We start from the raw sequence: 16,860 nt of genomic DNA, 5'->3' as shown, positions 1-16,860 counted from the left end.
TGGAAATCATGCAGCTATAAGGAAAATTATTCAAGGGAGGAAACTTGACAGGAAATTCCAATTTGGGTGGAACATTTTGGACTTAAAAGTGAGGTTCCATTTATAATTGCTGCCTTGGATATTCTTGTAGTTTCAATTTCTTCAAAACAATTTTTTTCCCCTCCCCAAAGTCCCAGTACAGAGTTGTGTATCTACACAGAGTAGTTGTAAGTCATTCTATTTCTGCTATATGGGATGTCGCCACAGCGTGGCTTGATGAGCAGTGTGTAGGTCCAAGCCCAGGATCCAAACCAGCAAACCCCAGGCCACCAAAGTGGAGCATGTGAACTTAACCACTTGGTTACAGGGCTGACTCCTCAAAAAAAATTGTTTAGTAGTCCCATTATGTTTAAAAATAACAAAAAGACACAAAGCAAAGAAGGAAGGTCTGAGCTAACCTCCAATTGTATTGGAATCATTACAAATCCAGGTCAAATGGATACTTGTGCTGTGTGTTTCCTCTGAGCAGCTCTTCCCTCCCTCTCCTATTCAGATGTCAGGTGCTGTTGGATAAATAGAATCAGAGAGAGGAGCCACTGGACGAGAACAGTGACAAATGGGATGCGCTGTAGGAGGATTTCAATTGGCATCCTGATATCTATCACAAGGACTTAATTAGGATAAATGGCAGGGAATACACTGAGTGCAAGGCAAACCCACTCACCAGGGCATATGGAGGGCTTACAAGGTGAGGTAAATGGGATATGAGAAAAAAAATCACATTAATTCTATCTTGTTGCTGAAAGACAGAGAGCTCTGATAACCTTTCCTGGGTTGCAATGGGACAGTGAAACCTGGTGGTAGGGATTATAAACTCTTCGGTTCCTAACTGCAGGACTCCTCAGGAATCTTCAGGACACCGTCCCAGCACCCCAGTGCTCAGCTTCTAGGATAAAGGTCCAAAGACCTCGCATTTGCACCGGTCTCAGCCCATCGCCCTCACCTTGCCCAGTCGTGAGTTTTTCCATGAACAAATGAGACGGACTCCATGTTTTGTTGAGAATATTTATAAGAACCAGGCTTATTCTTTTGTGGTAATACCTCTGTCATAGAAACACGACTTGTCTCTCAAGGTCCTGATCTCCAGATAAGCTCCAGATCTCCTGGAAGCTGGTGTCCTCGCTGTTACTCCCCGCCCTCCGCACCCTGCCTGTGGACCGTCTGCTCCAGGTGGGGCTGCCACCAGCTGGTCTTGGTACTCTGTGTACCATTGTCCTCTTCCTTCTGAGTCTCTTTTCTTTTTTTTTCATCCTGTTTCAAGTTTTTTAATAGAGTGCCTGTATTTCTGTAGAAGTCAATCGTTCAATTCATTGAATAATGAATGCATGAGTGAGAAAGGGAGGGAGAAGAGCGAGAACCTGTCAGAATTCCCTGCTGAGAGCACTGCTTAAGGAGGAAATATTCCTGCGATCACTTTACAGTGTGGTCCTAACACTTAAACGCTAAACATGGTTAAATTAGTTTATTTTAACACTAAAAGGAATTTTAAAGAGTTAAACCCTAGGAGATATTTTAACATATGATATATATGTGCTTCTTGTATGAGTGAATATAAAATAATATGAAAAATGCAACTTATTTGGTCATAGCATCCTGAATTCATCTAAGTGAGGAGGAAATGCTTGTTGACCATCTATTAGGCACAAGCCACTGTGCTAGCACAATAGGAAACGCTAAGAAGAGTAAAAGATGCGCTCAAATTGTTAATAACCTAGTAGGAAGAACAGAGCCCTTCTTGATTTACTCTTTCCTTCAGTTATCTATAAAGTATTTATGCAGAGCCTAGGATGTGTCGGGCTCGATGCTAGGTGCTTGGGACGAGGCAGTGAGAGGACGATGCAGTTCTGCCCCCTGGGGTGTTGGGATCCAGCTGAGGTTACACACATAGGATCCCTTCCTAACCAAAGCCCAATGCGATGGATGCCTCTGGGGGGCCACCGTCTATGACTGCCCCACAGTCCCACTCGTCACATGTGGCTACTGAACACTGGCAGTATGGCTAGTGTGACTGAGAAACTGAAAATTCACTGTTATTTCATTTTAATGAATTTAAGTTTAAATTTATAAACCAATACCAGGGTCAGTTACTGGCAGAGTTTTTAGTATGTTTGGAACAACTTGGGTGAGTGGATCTACTTTTTTAGTTTTAAACTTTATGAATGTTTCCTATGAAAATTTAGAATCCTAAGTGAGTGGTTCTGTAAGTATAAAATGCGCCCTGGATTTAGAAGATTTAGTACCAAAAAAAAGTAAAATAATTCATTGATAATTTTTTAATCAATGTTACATGTTAAAGTAATAATGTTTTGGACATATGGGGCTAAATAAAACATATTATTAAAACGGATTTCATCTTTTTTTTCTTTTTTAATATGACTACTAGAAAATTTTAAATTTCATAGGTGACTCACGTTTGTTTCTCGTGGACAGTGCTGGTCTACGGGGTTTTGAGGGAAAGAGAAGCCTATCATGAAAGAGGTCGTTTTTGACATTGATTTTACAGAACTGACTGGATGGGTAAAGCAGAGAGGGTAGAGAGCATTCCTGGGAGAGAAGAGACTACGCAATGATGTGATGTGGGGTCCTGCAGGGATGCGCAGTGTGCTGAGAGCCCTGGGCACTGTGATAAGGAGCAGCGGTAGGCAAGGCTGGTCAGGATGATGGCGGCCGTGACGGGGAGCCTTGACTGGCCCGGCTGAGTGGGTTGTGCTGAATCTAGTCGGCCAAGAGGGAGCTGGGAGGCTTCTGAGCAGGCGCAGTGTGGTGAGAGCGGCTTTAGTGATATTTACCTGGTGACAGTCTGTAAACCGGGATGGAATGGGGAGAACTGGAAACAAGGAGACGTGACTAGAAGCCTCCAGCAGTAATTCTGGAAGGACCCTGTGGGGTAGAAGGAGTGCTTCCTTTTAGCCAAGAATCCAAAAATAAGCAAATGAAGAAACAAATGATAAAAACTTCACAAGATTCTTATACAAATAAATGTATACACTGCATTTCCTACAAATTACCCTTTTATGAGTTGATTTCATTCCCTTTAAGTTTTTAAGAAAATGTTTACTTTTAGCTCCTGTGCAGCTACAGTGAAACTTGGGCATTGTCCTGGAGTCCAGGATGGAGTCGTATTAGCCACCTTGTAAGGAGACCTGGGCAGTTTGCTTGTCATGGGGCAACCACAAATCTCCAAGGAGAGTGAATCCCTTGGAGTCAAGAGTCACAGGAAATGAAGATTTTAAGAAATGGATACTAATGCTAGAGATGATCTGGGTGATCAAGGATCATAGAATTGTAGACAGAAAGGGCTTCTAGCTTATCATCCAATTCAACCTTTCACTTCACTGAAGAACAGGCCCAGAGAGGTTCAATGACATGTCCAAACCACACAGCTAGTTAGCAGCATAAACAGTGATTAGAATCTGAGCCTCAAGGTTTATGTATACTTTCCACCGTGCCGCATGGAATGCTGTCCATTAGGAACATCAAACATACAACGAGTCAAGAGAGATAAGATTAAACGATGAGGAATTGTGAAAGGCAATATTTGGGTCTACTATATATAGAGAGGTTATGTAGGCACACAGTTCTATGAATAAAACGTACCGGCCTCTGTTCTCTCCACCTCAGCCTTCTGGAGTGTCATTGGTTGATCCTGAATGGCTCAGGGACAGCTGCCCAGTGTTAGGACACATGGGAGGAACACTTAATCCCCACTAAGTAGGGGCCACAGGGTGGAGGGCCAGTCCTATTACCTCCCCAGGAAGATTTTCAGTGTCACGGTCTCTTCCTTTACATGTTTGCAAAGAAGAAAGACAAATAAGAGGACTAAAGAGGGAGAGAGATGTTGAGAAAAAGTAAGAGACGGAGTGTTGAAAGGTTAAGCTGAAGGCTGGGTTCAAATGCAAATGTTGGGGACATTATGAAGGCCCTTTAAATAGAGCTGTCACAGGTGAACTCAGGGACACAGAAAAGCCACCCTGTGACTCCAGAGAGCTAAGCAAATAAGCACAGACCTCAAATGTCCAGAGCTGCATGGGGGCTGGGTTGCACCAAGAGCTCTGCTGAAAGTACAAGAACGTCTTTGGTTTTAATTGCCACGTCCTGTTCTGTTAGATGGCATCTGTGGAGTTGATCACATTTCAGGAAATGTTTTCTGCTTAGGGACCTTTCAGGAGAAAATATGAAAATCCAGCCTCAGCTCTGAGCCAGTCCATGGTTAGAGCTTATGAATAGCTTAGGCTTTCTAAAGATTCCTTAAGTCATTCAATGGATTTGCTTATGAACGTGTGTTTTATACATTTTCCTTGAAAATGGAAACCCAATGGTTATCATTAAATAATTGAAGTATTAGTTCTATAAAAGCCAACCCATGACCTCTGGTAAAAAGTCACACAGACTGGCGTCCTCCCCAAACTTGCTGCGTTCTTATTTGTGTGCACAGCACAGGTGGGCATAAAGCAAGGGCTGACACACAAGCAAAGGCTGTGTTTGGTTTTTGATTAGACATTAAACCTCAGACAGTCATTAAACTTCTTGAACTCAGTGGCTTTGGTCCAAGTTGGAAAGCAGGTCAAGCGAGTAAAGCTGAGAGTGGAGTGTGCAATCTTTTGTCCTCAGCATGCTTTGAAGATTGTTTCAGGGTTAATGTTTGACTGTGGGTCTCAACTATTTTATGCCTTAATTTCCTCACATACAAACAAAACATAAGTCTTGCAATGAAAGAAGATCAGACCTTTTCATTAATGTGAATAGTATAAACTCTTTCCTTTGGAGGGTAAAGCAAAATAGTGAAGAGTTCAGGTTCTGGAGTGGCGTGGTCCCATAGAGGTATAACGTGAGCCCTATGTGTGGGCCACACATGGGGTGTTAACTTTTCTAGTAGCCACGTGAAAAAAAAAGTAAAAACAAAGAGGTGAAATTAATTTTAATAACATTTTCTTTTATCCAGTTTATCCAAAATACTATTTCAACATGTAATCAACATTTTAAAAATTATTAATGAGCTATTTTACATTCTTTCCTTTATATTAAGTCATCAAAATATAATGTATATTTTACACTCACCACACATCTCAATTCAAGCTAGTCACATTTCAAGTGCTCAGTAGCCCTGTGTGACTGCCGGCTGCTGCATTGGGCAAGGCAACTTCAGAGTCAAATTGAATTGACTTAAAAGCAGCCTGATCTTGAGCAAGTAACTTCAGCGTCCTGTACCTCAGCTCCCACATCTGTAAAATGAGAATAATAATAATAGTATCCACCTTATTGGGTTTGCTGTGAAGACGATGTGTGTAAATACATTCAAAGCCCTCAATGCAGTGCCTTGCGTATTTTGGATCAATCCATGTCAACGATCATTATTAGTTTTGGCAAAAGTACAGAGTGAAAGTGTTACTTTTTCTCCAAAACATGGTAATTCCAAACCAAGTAAAATTGAGTTGAATTTAGAGCTTAGATTTTGGGGGGATGATTGGGAGGGGCAATTATTTAGCAGCCCAAACCAGGAAAATCTAGTCAAAATATTTCATTCTTTGATTTCATCAAACCAATAATTTTTAAAATGTAAAATGGCCTTTCCCCTACGCCCGTGGCAAGGGAAAGCAAGGATCGTTCACCCAGTTGCCCGTTGACTGTTTCCCGACCTTGTCAGAAATATTTAAGGCAGCTGAATAGGTTTGTATGATTACACTGTAAAAATGCATATATTTAGGTTTTGAGGGGCAGGATTTAGATTCCAGAGCTTTTGAAATAATGAAAACTTCAGTGTTAAACTGGAATTGCTTGGCTTCTTTTCTAAAGCAGTTTTGCCTTTGGGTGACAGCCACATCTTGAGTGAATTCTACATCGTCTCCCATCTCAGGGTTTCATTTTGGTGCTCCAGATGTCCATCAAATGAGCGCAGCATTTGCTTTGTGGCCTCAGGCCCCAGTTTGTTGTATGAATTTTTCTTAATCTCTTCTTTGGCGCCTGTGAACAAGCATAGGAGAGGTGTAAGATTTGATTAGGCCACGTTATCAGTACTTATGCGCACATGGCTCGATGGAGAAGTACTAATGTGACTTGCTGCACAATGTGAAGGCCCATAGGGAGTCAGGAAACCGGCATTCGGGGTCCATTTTGCTCTCACCCTTAGTCTTAGGGACAGCACCAAACATCTCTGCGACATTTGTTCAAAGTACATTTGCATCTTTTGTAGGAGGTTTGAGGGGTTTGGGGCTGATCAGGGAAAAAGTTCTGACCACGAGCGGCAGCACCACAGAAGCTTTACTGGTCATGCTTGGACAGGGTTGCATGAGAGGGGGAGTCCCTCACAGCATGAGACCATCCAGAGGCCCCAGGAGGCCAACATCCAGAGCAGAGCGGGAGGAGGGTAAGGGAACTCCTGGGAGAGAGGGGAATCAGGTGGGAGCTCAGCAGCATAGCGGCGGGTCTCTGGGTCAGAGAGCTCCAAAGAGCCGGCTTAGGGTCTTGTAATTACAAGGTTCTGTCTTATCAATGGCCAGCAGGTGTTGGGTGAGGTTTCGAGGGGTATGCAAAACAGGCGGGCTCTGAATGGCTAAAAATATGCTTGTTTGGGCTAATTTTTAGATAACTAGAGTGTAAAAATTTGAGTTTGGTGCTAGTGGGCTTTTGAGCAAATGAGTCTCAGCCTGTAGTGGAAAAATAAGGGACCCAGGAGCCAATACATAGAAACCGTCTTTGAGCCATTTAAATAACGAGCTTTCATTCCACGTGTGAAGAGTGTGGCATGGCGAACACAGCACAGGAGAAAGCCTTGGGTTCTGATTGTGGCCATACCACCCTCTAGCTGTACCCTGAGTGGTCACTTGATCTATGGGGCCTCAATGTGCTTGCTGTAAAGCAAGGGGTGGGACAAATGACCTCTAAGTTTCCAGCTCTAAATATTTATGACTCTCAGATTCTTGAAACTTGCTCATGATGGTAGACAGGACATTTTTTATTATTTCCATTTGTTGGATGAGGCATCTGATGCACAGAGTGGATAAGAGCTGAGCTTTACATCAAAACTCACCTAGTTGCTGGAAGAGAACTGGATTAGAACTCGCGTTTGTGGATGTCTAGATCTTTTGTGTTTTCTGTTATCCTGATGGGCAAAGAAGAGGAAATCTTTACAAAACGTTGTCCTGGAAATGAAATTAAAATTCTGCCACTACACGTAGCTATAGCCCACGCAAGAGATAACCCAGGTTTAAGGTTTATAGGAATGCTGTAATATTACCATTCTATTTTCTTTATATGTTTGCATTTATAAACTTTTGGAGTAAAAGAACTATAGCACAACTGTTTTTACTATTGTTATTGCTTTTTCTCATCTTACATTTGTTCATACTCTATGGTTTAGTAAACATATTCCTACCTGTTACATCTTTTACTCCTTCAGTGGACATGTACAGCGGTGTGCTGGTATTGTTTAACAGCCAGCTGTCCGGAGGAGGAGATTTGCTGATTTTCATGGTGTAAATACTCTCACCAGGGCCGATTTTGAGCTACCAACACAAGGTCACTGACCGCAAAGGTGGGAGAAGATGAGCCCGTTTGACCTTCAAGCCCATGCTAGCTGCCCTGGCGATGCTGAGTGATGGTGAACCTGTGCACCAACTTCTTTACCCGTAGACTTTAAACTTCTTTTAAATCATTGATCACACTTGTAAAAATGCGCTTAATGCTTGTTCCCACGGGATCATTACTGTCTGGGGGTAGAAACTGTCATCTTGTTCACTCCTATTCTCAGAGCTCGCTCTCACTTCTTCCGTTGCTGCCTGCAAAATTGCCCCATGGATGAGATGTTATTCCCGAAGACCCCACGCCTGGTGACATTGCGCACAGGTACCAGTATTTCCTCTACATCCATGGGGCTAAGTCTCATCATCCTGCATTGATTTCCCAAGTGTGTGCTCTGAACTCTCCCTTCTAACAAAGATCTTCTCTGTCATGGTAATTACTATAAAGATTCATTACTATTTTTAATAAAGCATATCACTCACACACTTGATTCGACGTTGGAAGCTGTGCTTGAAAAATATACTCTCTGTTTTACTCACCGTTCTTGGTACCTTATAGGGAGTTTGACTTCCTCTCACGGTCACTGGCCAGGGAGTATGTCCTTTCCTTCTGAAAGGAGGGAGGTTTAGCTAAAAATAAATGAGTTTTAAAATCTTTATCCTAAAACTTGTCTAGATTGTAAAATAAATCACTCAGGAGATTCGGTGAATTTTTTGGCCCTGAAAGCTTCTATATTTGACTGTCCTGGACACTGTGTTCCCTGACTGTTGACCATGTCCATTTGTTTCTTTCTTCAACATTTCAGAGGACTCTGTGGCCTTGTTTTCCAGACCTGAGTTTAATTGGAGAGTTAATTATCTGAGCAAGAACACGTAAGCCAAGTTGAGTCTGGGGGTGAAGCCTGCAATCTCTGTTCCACCTCAGTAGACAAGAAAGTCTTTGTGAATCTCTGTTGATTATATTTTTACATAAGCAAATGTTCCATATAGCGGAGGGAAGAAACCAGGGAGAGGAGCCTGTAACCAGATCGTGTTTAGCTAAGAAGACAAAAGCTCCTTTATCTCTTTGCAATAACTTAGCCTCGGAAGACCTGAGGCCTGAGGTCCTCGTTTCAGTTCCATGCAGGCATTCGAGCTAAACAGGAAGGAATGAGGGTTCACTCACTTGGCCTCAGCCTTCAGACATGATTTCTGATTAGCATGTGCTTCTCAGATGGAATTCATAAGCACCTTGAATAATTTATCCTTCTTCTCATGCCAGAAATTCTTCAGTGAGGTATTTTCAAAAGTTTCTTTCTTTTAAATTCACGTGACCTGGGCTATTAGACTGCCTTCACTAGTTCATGGTTTCCATGGCAACCAGCTGAAGGATCCATTCAAGTCCATCCACAATGAGCTTAATGAAAATGATGTAACATCACTTAAAATAGGTGTCCCTTCGCAACAGCAGAGTTAGATTCCACACGCTGTCTCTGAAAGAATCTTTTCATCTGCATCAGAAGTGCTGCACATTTCATTGTTCCCCAGATTTCCATATCTCAGTAAATTATTCTCTTATTACAGGGGAACTGCGTGTTTTAACCTTGGTCTTCTCCTCTGGAAAATGGAGAAAGTAATAACAGTGCTACTTATCTCATGGAATTTGTTCAAGAAGAAGATGGTGATGTGAAGGTGCTGGGAATATTGTAAAATAGCACACGGCACGGGTTATACCAATGCCTGCGGAGACCAGACAGGTTACAGGCATGAGAGGAGACCAGCTGTAAGAAAAGTAACAGTGACATCACAATGAAAGATGACAACTGACGCTAGGAGACATTATCCATCTTGTGGACTAAGGAAATGGGGCCCAGGCCTACCTAAAGGAAGCAGCTGCTACTTAATTTCAGCCAGTTGTGCTTTCTGGGAATATGGGGCCAGCGTTACCATTGTGCTTTTTGGGAATATGGGCCCGGTGCTACCAATTCTTCTGATTTCATTTTTAAAGAAGAACCAGAAATCCAGATCTTTAAAAAAAAAAACTCCTAATTTTTAAATTCTGGCAACGAATTCCTATTAAACACACACATGTGTGCACACATGCAGTGAGTGGAACAAACAATACGTATCTGTTGTCTGGATGCAACCCGCAGGCCACTGATTTGAGACCTTTGCTATAGGACTTTCTTAGAATGTAAGTCTGAAATGAGCTAAGTATTGACCTCTGATTTTTCAATCTTGTCGCAGAAAACAGACTACTCAGCTTTGCACGTATGATGTTAGGGATTTGTTGAGAACCACTGGAGAATGCCAAGAGGTGAAATGTACAAGGAGGTGATGCTGGCTTAACGTTGCGAAGAATTTATTGAGAATCAGAGGTGCTGAAATAGGATGGCGATATTCCAACCAAATGCAATACATATACCTTGATAAGATCCTAGATTTTTGGGGAAAAAAAAGAAACAACAACAAAAGAAATTATTTTTAGGGCAATTGCAAAAATTTAAATAGGGGCTGTATATTAGATGGTATTATTTGATTAATGTTAATTTCTTAGATGTTTGTGATAATAAATAGTGCTGTGGTTATATTGAACATCTTTATTCTTAGGAGATGCATGCTGAAGTATAGGATGAAGTGTCAGGATGTATACCACTTAGTTTCAGTGGTTTAGCCAAAAAAGAAAGAGTGTGTGTGTGTATGTGTATATGTGTTAAGAGAGAAAGAAAGAAAGAGAGAAAGCAAATGTAACAGCAAAAGTGCCTAACCAGATTTTCTTTCTTTTTTTTTTTTGTGGAAGATTAGCCCTAACTAACATCTGCTGCCAATCCTCCTCTTTTTACTGAGGAAGACTGGCCCTGAGCTAACATCCAAGCCCATCTTCCTCTACTTTATATGTGGGATGCCTGCTACAGCATGGCTTGCCAAGCGGTGCCATGCCCGCACCAGGATCCGAACCGGCGAACCCCAGGCTGCTGAAGCGGAACGTGTGCATTTTACCTCTGTGGCACTGGGCCGGCCCCTGAAATTTTTTTTTTAAGTAAGGAGAAAAAAAGATTTTCAGATGAGGTAAGTCGTTAGCTTCCTGCCATGGGAATCATTTAAGTTGATTCATTCATTGGATTGCCGAGATGTAAATCAGGGATGCTTTTAATTGCTCAATTCCTCAAGCCATTCATTTTTGTCTCTTTACTTAAATGAGATAATTTATATAAGCCAACAAACTAGCAGAGACACATGATAGGCATGCATCAAATGTTATTTTTCTCTTCATATATTTTTTAACTTACTCATGGTCATATTTTGGAACAAGTGTTGCATCTCAAAGAATCAATATCTGACTAAAAATGTACTAGTAATAAATTTGGGGATGAGGAAAATACTGTCAATTGCTATCTAAATTAACATCTATCCAGGTGAGTTTTCCTATTTAAACCCGGGAAATATTTTCATACTGACTCTTGAAAAGATTTGAGTTTCTCACTTCAGGGTACCCTTGTCCTCTGCTCCTGCTTGAGAACAAATAAAAAATATACACTACATTGAAAGTTTCCGAACAATCAGATGGCACACAAAGGGACATCAGAACAAAACTAAACACTTCCCGCAGACATGTAGACATCTTTGTGAAGTTGTAACTACAATCTAGCATTCCAGGTGTGGACTCCTCCATCCAGGGGCTGACAAGCTTTCTCTGTGGTCAGCCCCTCAGAACCCTCGGGCCCCGTAGGCATCAGCGACCACAGCACTCTGTGAGCTCACTCTCACGCGAGTGTCTGCTGTCCTCTCTGGCCATCTCCGAATGGGCACATCTCTAGGGTCAGTAGTCATAACCTTATTGTACTTGGCCTTCTAAAACTTTTTCCTGGACCCTGGAACACTCTTCCTAATTTTTCTGCCTTAGAACCCAGGTCCGTTTTGTCCTGTGTCACTGCCTCTCTAGAAACTCCTCTCTCCAGGTGAGCTTTCCTGAGTGCACCTCCTTGGGCATGGCTCTGCTCTCCAGAGGCTCACAGTCACAAGCTCTACCTTCAAGGCACGTCTGCTCCAACACCTGTGGGGGTTGGGGGGAGTCCAAATGGAGGCCATATATCACACGTCTATGTGTTTAAGTGTCATAAAGCAAACTTAGGAACTGTTAAATAAACTATGTTCTGCCCTCCTACTTTGACAAAGATATCTCCTGTCAATGCCCTGCAGGCAAAGACCACTAGGAACATACTTGTAGTGGAACAAAGTTGAGTGATTGACTCATTGCAATGACAGAGAGACCACACCCCATGTGGAACCGAGGGACATCTCAATCAGAGGGTATTAGAATCCTGTTAGAGGATTTGGGCTTAAGATGGGTGATTTTGGTGAGGGTTCAAGGAAGCACGGCTCTGCTGAGGAATAAATAAATGGACGCTCTTGGGAAGTGGAGATAGTCCTATGACCGAGCATCTTAACAAAGTGGGGCCAACGCTGAGACTGGTAAGGAAACAGTAGTCACTCGTATTAGTCAGGATGGGGGGATATTGGTCATTGTTGTGGTTTGGCTAATGTTCTTGTTTTGGTCTGAGTTCAGCCATAAGGAGACGTATTGTTTTTCTCTTGCTCCATCAGAGTGACAGGGTGGCCTTGTCTGATGCTGGTGTTTTGTGAGATTGTTTATGCTCAACTGGAGAATACCATGGCCTACCTGGGAGTGCACAGCTGGCAACTTGTGACACCAAGCCTAGCTGATGGTGACACTGCTTTTTTCTTTCTCCTTTCATTTCCCCTTCTTCATTTCCCCCTTGACAAAGAGGGCTAGGTTTGAACCTAGAAGTCCCTCCTGAATCTAGAAGACTCCTCAGGATGTGGCAATGGAGCAGAGCCATCTTCACTCCTTTCTCCTCCTACTCCTGTCTCCTTCCTATCCCTGGATCTGTCTCACACTGGGAAAGGCCTAACACTCAGGACTATGCACATCTCATCCCACACATCGAAGCCGAGCTGTGGCCACCACTTGGCCTAGAGGTCTGCACACTAGCAGTGAGGTGCAGCCTCAAGAGGGTGAACTCATGGGAGAGGGCCGGACACGACAGGGAAGCAGGCTCAGGGCTGTTTGCAAGGGAATTCCAGGGTCCTGGGTGCCTGGAACATAATCTAGCATTTGGCTCCAGATGGGGTCATTCTCCTGGTCCTGTGGACTTCTCACTTCATGGGGAAGGGCATGGCTAGAAGAGAGTCAGATGGGAGCCTTGAAAGTGCAGGACCAGGGAGCCCTCTTGCCCGAGTCTGAGAGGGTCTGCCTCTAATTGACTCCCTGCCTTGGCCCATTCATTATCCTGACCTCCTGTCTGGCAGGCCTTCCACTCCTGGTCTCTTCTCGCTTGCTCAGTTCCGTTGTCCCTCATGCTGTGGTATTAAGATAGTCACTCAGTACATGCACACAAGAAGTAAACCCAAACTGATAGGAAATATGACAACTGTTCAATGTTCAATGCTATTTCTATCCCCTCAGCTTTTTCAAAGAAACAGAGAAATATAAAAAAAGTTGCTTAAAATTAATGTTTGTGTAAGTGGTCTAACTCTGTAAGAGTGAAAATATGTCCTAATGTGCCAAGATTAGCAAAAATGGAGTAATTGGTCGGTCCCATTTCCTGAGAAGCTATACTAATTAGCTTACTAATTCTATCTTCCTTTAAAATGTTTGGCTTTTAGATAAGAAACAGGTTAACATTTCCAGAACTAATTTTCATAATGTATTTTAGTCCTTATCGAAGAATATTTTGGTTTCTTCTCTTGATTCTTACTTTTCAAAAGAGGAAAATCTTTCCTCATTTTTCTAGAAAGTAAGGAAAACGACCTCTAGTTTTATGCTCAAAGAATCCTCCTTTAGATAATAATGACCTCAGATGGTGGTACTTTAGGATGTTGGGATGAAAGGTTTTTTCAAGGCAGTTACTGAGGCGTTATCGGTGTAAATGCTGATGTACAGCTGACCCACGAGAAAGGGCATCCTGCAGCCCCATTGTAAGTATGTCTGGCACAGAAACCTCATATCTTCAAACATAAAAATTGTGAAACCATATTCTTTATTTGTTTGGGAACAGTTTACAAAAGAGAATTTTATTTTTTTATTATCTAGAATTTTATATTTCTATACTTCTCAGGCCTATGTGAAATAATATTTGTCGCTTCTTTCAAGTACTATTATTTAAAACATTTTCACTTTGCCATTAAGCGCTGCTTAGTGAAGTTCTGAGCGTATGTATTTCCTTCTTTAATTTTCTTCCACCTGTATGAGTATGAGTATGAGTATGATCAGTGAAGACAGTGTGTTTGGAGTCAGACTTTCTGTTGAATCCCAACTCTGTCATTTACTTGCTGGGTGATCACATACCTCAGTGTCACCCCCCTCTCCCCTAAAATGGGGAAAATACCAAGAGTTACTTTATAAGGTTGTAAGGATTCAATGGAAAGCACTTAGTATGGTGTCTGGCCCATAGTAAGCATTCAGTACATGTAAGCATTGATTTTTTTCAACATTATTTAATAAGTGCCCACTATTGATGAGGCACTATCCTGGGTGGTGAGGACACAATAGTGAATGAGACGTGCTCCTTATTCTCCGGGAGCTTATACAGTACGGAGACGGGAGACAGGTGAGTAAGTAAGTGGGCATAACAGGATGGGACTTGGGATTGCCATGACAGTGCCCCGGTGGAAGCCCTACCCAGTTATGAGAGGCCAGGAAAGGCTTTCCAGGGCTGATGCCTCCGCTGACGCCAAAAGGATGAAGAGAACCAACAAAGTGATGTGGGATCTGATGAGGCATTCCGAGCAGCTGGAACAGCGTGCACAAAGTCCCAGAGGTCAGAGAGAGCAGGGTGACTGCCGTGCTGCTGTTCAACCTCCTCAAGTCATTGGTGCAATAAGGAAGAATGGAAAGAAACGAAACAGCTTTGTTTTTCTGCAGTCTTCATTCTTTCGGTTAGTCTCTTTTTCTCAGAGGTCCCAAGAAGAGGCCAGAATTATTCTATCTGTGTAGAGGGGCTAGTGTGACGCTCTTCGTGCTTCTTCAGACCTTGTTTTGCTTCCCTCTCCCCTTACGTGTCCTCAGGCCACCACTGCACCTGGGTGTGGTTCAGGATTCCCCCTCGGGGGACTTACCCGTCTACGGAATATTTGTTTTAGCTTCTTTTACCCTTTTAGACTTAATCTGTTGTTTTATTTTAGGTTTCCTTTCTCCCCATTTTATGGTCTTGTTTTTTCCCCACTTTTTCTTGTTGTTCTTAGTACCTTCAATTGACGATCACTCAAGTTTCATCAGTTCATTTTATTCCTTCTGTCTTATTAGTAACAAAGACTTTAAAGTTTGCTTAACCTCCAAAATGGTCTTTGGAATACCATCTTTTCTTTCACACTGGTCATCACCCTTGCTACACAACGCTTTTACTGGGATTTAGCCATTTTTAAGGTTCTCTTGGCCAAGACATCAACATTGACATTACAACAAAAATGTCACATGCTTTTGAATAATATGCTTTGCTGAAACCTAAATAAATAATTTCTACTGGCTCTATCAAGGGAGTCCAAGATACTCAGCTACTCAAAACCAACAATCAAAATTTGTGCAAATGCCCTAGTGACTGGCTCAAAATTGAAACTATTAGATATCTTAGAAAACTGTCACTTTTAATCCTGATTTTGATATCCCCACCAACCGCACTTCCCAATGATAATAACAGAAGTTAATAGATTTTGCACTCTGTTCTGTACCAAATGCTTTGCTGAGTGACTGCAAGCACTACCTCATTTAGTTCCTATAAAATACCTTCAAGGTGGATGTTGTTATTGTCCTCCTTTTGCAGATTAGTCTTAGAGAGTGTTAGCACTCTGCCCAGTGTCACACAGTAATACGTGACATAACTGGGATCAAGTCCGCTCCAAAAGCCCGTGCTCTCAAACACTGCTCTAAAGCCAGAGTGTCCTTGAAGCCATAAAGGAGCAAATGAAAGAGAGATTGGAGATGTTGACTAACGGTCAAGCTGGCCAGTGTGATTCTAAGCGTGCAGAATTTGTTTCCCCCCTGGGCTTTTTTATCCAGGTACCCTGTAACTCTAGTTAACTACGGAATGGAATGCAGCTCATTCTCTTCTGCTAACTTGCAGCCTCACCCAGGGCGTTTGTTAATTTTTTTTAAGTGTGATATTAGTATCGTGGTCATGATTTTTAAAAATGTCCTCCTTACCTCTTAAGAGAGTCATATTGAAATGATGGGATAGCTGAGATTGCCTTTAAAATAATTCATTTGGTGGAGGGAGGGGTAGAATGGGTGATGCCGTGGAGGAAACAAGATTGGCCGTGATTGCTGTAATTGGCTGACGGGTAGATGACATTCATTATACTATTCTCTATATTTTTGTGTATATTTGAAACTTAGAATAAAATGCTTCAAAATTTTCTGAGTTATTTCACTTGCCTCCTGTAAGGATGTCGTTGCTCCCCAACTTCCCCGGTGGATTATATTTCACTGTGTTTATTAGAGGTTCAGATAAAGAGCTCATCATGGAAGAGCAGCAATCATTCAGGCATCCGCCCCATGGACCTTCTCTTCACTCTTCTGTGATAAGACTTCTTAAAAGCTTGGTTATTGTAATGTGTATTTTTCTTAATCCTCCTCCCATCTACCTTTTTGTTAAAGCAAAATTTGACTAGGAACCGATTTGTTCTCCTTGGTCTCCTCTCATCAATTGTCTAATACACTTTTTACAAATAGATTTTGTGCAGTTAATTATGACGTGACTTTGGTACTTTTTTCTGCAGAAATCCTTTGCCAGAAGGATTGTAGTGTTCCAAGTTTTAGGAGAATGTTGATTCTTTTTCACTATTATGAAACTCGGAAGTGACTGACAATGATGTGTCTTCCCTCTGAGACAGACTTTTAGATGAAATCTTATTTCAATAGGGCTCACGTTTGAGTGACTGTCTCGCCTATTTATTTGTGCGTGCATTCGTTAGTTTGTCAATAAAAAAATTATGAAATACCTACACATATCGAGTACTATAAAGAACAATTTACTGACTAATATTTCTGTAGGGATTTTATAAATGTTTTTGTTTTGAATTGTGTTTATACCAAAACTGAATTTGCAGCCACAGTCATCATTGGCTGAATTACCTTCTTTAAGGATTGTAAACTTCATGTTTCTTTTTACACAGGATGCACCAAAAAGTACGATTAGGAGAGGAACTGTTCGTTCATTCACTCACTCAACAAACACTTACTGAGGGACTAGTGAGCACCAGACAGTCTTCCAGGCTCTGGGGATGCTTTGGTGAACAGATGGAGTTC

The sequence above is a fragment of the Equus quagga genome, chromosome 6 (genome assembly GCF_021613505.1).
Source record: "Equus quagga isolate Etosha38 chromosome 6, UCLA_HA_Equagga_1.0, whole genome shotgun sequence".
NCBI classification, from domain to species: Eukaryota; Metazoa; Chordata; class Mammalia; order Perissodactyla; family Equidae; genus Equus; species Equus quagga.
Note: the sequence above shows the minus strand (reverse complement) of the source record.